Raw genomic sequence first — 3962 nt, forward strand, 5'->3', positions numbered from 1 at the left:
ATTGTGTTGGCACCCACTGAACCTACATTAACCATATTAAGACATCATAGGGTAGGGCAGTCTTTCTGTTCATTTAATCACTGGTTTTTCTGGTGAAACACCAAAAGGTTCCCTTCAATTACTACTGGTTTGTATTAAAGTATTGCTTCAAGTCAGGGATCTGAAGCCCATTGTGTTAGGTGCTGCACACACACAAAATTTAAAAAAGCGTATCTGCCCCCAAAGAGTTCACTTGGTTAAAAACAGAAACAATTTTAAATAATTTTTTTTCAGAAACAATATTTGCAAAATATATTGTTAACATTGTTGAAGAATTTTGACCAGTTCTACTCTTTCCACAAAGAACGCTAAATGAAAGTCCAACGTATTGCCTGCACTGTCTCTTTAAAAGCCTTTTTGGTTACTCAGTCTTCCAGCCAAGTCACTCTCTGTGTAATCATAGAATCATGGAACACTAGAACTAGAAGGGACTTCAAAAAGTCCAGTCCCCTGCCCTCATGGCAGGACCAAGCACCATCTAGATCACAACCCCTTCCAGGGTACACCTAACAACGGCCCATCCCTGTGCCCTCTGCTAGTGACTCTAAGGGTATGTCTACACTCCACGAGGAGTAACGGTAGTTCAAATTAGAGATCCTAATTCGAACTACCTACTCCGTGCCACGTGTAGCCGCGGGCACGGAGTCCGCACTAAGAGGGATTTAAAAATGGCAGCGCCCGGCAAGATGCAAATGAAGCCCGGGATATTTAAATCACGGGCTTCATTTGCAACTTCGAATGCCTACATTAGCCACCCTAGTTCGAACTAGGGTGGCAGTGTAGACATACCCTAAGTCTGTCTCTCTGTTTCCCCTCAGTTTCTTTCCTCACTCTGAAAGAATGGCACCTCCAGACCTTCCCCTCCTGAAAGCAACTTCCTCATCCTCACCATCTGCACCTTGAACTCTGCCCCACACTGTCTGCTGCTGAGCTTTGCAGCTCCTTTTGTTGGCCATGCTGGCCTGATTGGCCGGTTCCTACAGAGCCTCTCTAGCCTCTTGGAGGACTTATCTATGGCTCTTTCTGGGCTCAGGACCTTGTCCGCCCTGTCACAGCACTACTGTAATCTAAATACACTGCTGACCCATTCTGATGAGGCAGTGCACACAGTCTGTGCGCATCTTTCCAGAACTAGTTCCCCCTCAGTAGTCAGACTTTGTGGGATTTTTGTGTCTTCTGGGTAATTTTTCGCCCCCTGTTTCACTTCATCACTGATCTAACCTTTCCTTGAGTAAGATTTCTGGTTGCATCACTCTGCAAAAGAAGCCAGGAATATGCAGATTTAGAGCACATGATACAGTCAACATAAGTCACTGCTCACCGTCTCCCCTGGGAGGTACATGACAAACTTTGGAGAAGTAAATAGCAGAGGGGCTATTTTTGGGGAGCGTAATATCAGCCTTTTGCCTTCTTGTATAGGGTCACTGTACCTTTGGGGCTTCCTAGACACTTCATCTCTTTTGGTCCATCCACCCCATCCAGGAGGATTTTTCCAGTCAGAGGAAATGTTCAGGATTTTTTCTTGTGGAGCAGACACTGCAGCTCAGAAAGAGCTTTCTCTGTGCCCCCAGTTGGTTTCTCCCCTGCTGCTACCAGGTAAGTGGCACTGCCAAGTGCCTTTTGATTGGACCACCTGTCCCCTGCAGAACCCTAGAGGCTGGCTGGGAGCAGTAGCAGGGCCAAGCCCCAAGCTCCCCATACTGGTGAGGGGGAGAGATACATAGGGAGATGATGACTGATGATCCAGCACTGCATCCAAGGCCTGCACCAGCCACCCTGCCACAATGACAGGGGGCATAAGACTGTCCTCACCTTAAGTGAAGCAGCAGGCACACCTCACTACCTCCCCAAATACTCCCTCCAGGATCCCCCAAATACTCCTACCCTAGTACACACATGCCCCTCCAGCCTTCCAAATACCCCATCCTTTCCCAGTATACACATGCTCCTCCAGCTTCCCCAAATGCCCCCACACTGCATGCACACCCTCTAAGACCCCAAGAAAATCTCCACTCAACACACCCACTCCATCAGCACACCCAAAATATACCTCCCAGCAAACGCATCCATCCAACATTCCCAAAATATCCCTGACCAACGTATGCATCCTCCTGTCAGCCCCAAAATATCCCCACCCAGCATGCACACTAGTCCGACACCACCAGAATATCCCCACCCAGCACATGCAACCCTCTGTTGCCCCCAGAATATCCCCACCTATCACATACACCTTCTGAATATCCCTGCTGAGCACACACAGTCCTCTGGCAGCCCCAGAATATCCCCACCCATTATGCAAACCCATCTGACACCCGAGAATATCCTCACTCAGCAAGCAAACCCTTCTGGCACCCCCAGAATATCCCCGCCCAGCACACAAATGCTTCTGGCACCCCCAGAATATCCTCTCTCAGTGCATGCAATCTTCATCCACTCCCAGAATATCCCCACCCAGCATGAATACCCATGGCAGCAAAACACATTGTTGTAGCATGTAATTTCAGAGGGTATGTCTACACTACCCCGCTAGTTCGAACTAGGAGGGTAATGTAGGCATACCGCAATTGCAAATGAAGCCCAGGATTTGAATTTCCCGGGCTTCATTTGCATAAGCGGGGCGCCGCCATTTTTAAATCCCCGCTCGTTCGAACCCCGTGCTGCGCGGCACGGGGTTCGAACGAGCGGGGATTTAAAAATGGCGGCGCCTCGCTTATGCAAATGAAGCCCGGGAAATTCAAATCTCGGGCTTCATTTGCAAGTGCGGTATGCCTACATTACCCTGCTAGTTCGAACTAGCGGGGTAGTGTAGACATACCCAGAAAGGGGAGCTGCACAAAAATGAGGAGGCTGCTAAACAGATATTAAAGGGTACAATGCCAAACGTGAAACCCCTGCAAGCTGCATGGACACTTTTTAAAGACACCATAAAAGATGCTCAACTTAAATGTATACCCCAAATTAAAAAAAAAACATAAAAAGAAAACCAAAAACAAGGCACCATGGCTAAACCACAAAGTAAACGAAGCAGGGAGAGGCAACATTGCATTGTTTAGAAAGTGGAAGTTAAATCCCCAGTGAGGGAAATTAGAAAGATGCATAAACTCTGGCAAATGAAGAGTGAAAATATAAATAGGAAGGCAAAAAAAGAATTTGGAGAACTAGCCAAAGGGTAAAAAATTAATAGTAATTTTAAAAAGTACATCAGAAGCAGGAAGCCTGCTAAACAACCAGTGGGACCACTGGATGAGTGAGGTGCTAAAGGAGCACTCAAAGACAATAAGGTCATTGTGGAGAAACTAAATCAGTTCTTTGCATCAGTCTTCACAGCTGAGGCTGTGAGGAACATTCCTAAACCTGACCCGTTCCTTTTCAGCGACAAATCGGAGGAAACGTCCCAGATTGAAGTGTCATTACAGGATGTTTTGGAACAAATTGATACATTAAACAGTAATAAGTCACCAGGACCAGATGGCATTCACCCAAGAGTTCTGAAAGAACTCAAATGTGAAACTGCAGAACTACTAACTGTAGTTTGTAACCTAAAAGTCAGCTTCTGTACCCAGTGACTGGAAGATAGCGAATGTGACGCCAATTTTTAAATAGGGCTCCAGAGGCGATCCCGGCAATTACAGGCTATTAAGTCTGATTTCAGTACTTGGCCAAGTGGTTGAAAGTATAGTAAAAAAATATTGTCAGACATATGGACGAACATAATTTGTTGGGGGAAAAGTCAGTGTGGTTTTTGTAAAGGGAAATAATGCCTCTCCAGTCTATCATAATTCTTTCAGGGGATCAATACGGGTGATCCCGTGGATACACTGTACTTAGAGTTTTCAGAAAGCCTTTGACAAGGTTCCTCACTAAGGGCTCTTAAGTAAATTCAAAGGGGTCAACAGCCTCCACGGGCCCCCGAGCAGAATGTG

Source organism: Pelodiscus sinensis, chromosome 3, assembly GCF_049634645.1.
Source record: "Pelodiscus sinensis isolate JC-2024 chromosome 3, ASM4963464v1, whole genome shotgun sequence".
Taxonomy (NCBI): domain Eukaryota; kingdom Metazoa; phylum Chordata; order Testudines; family Trionychidae; genus Pelodiscus; species Pelodiscus sinensis.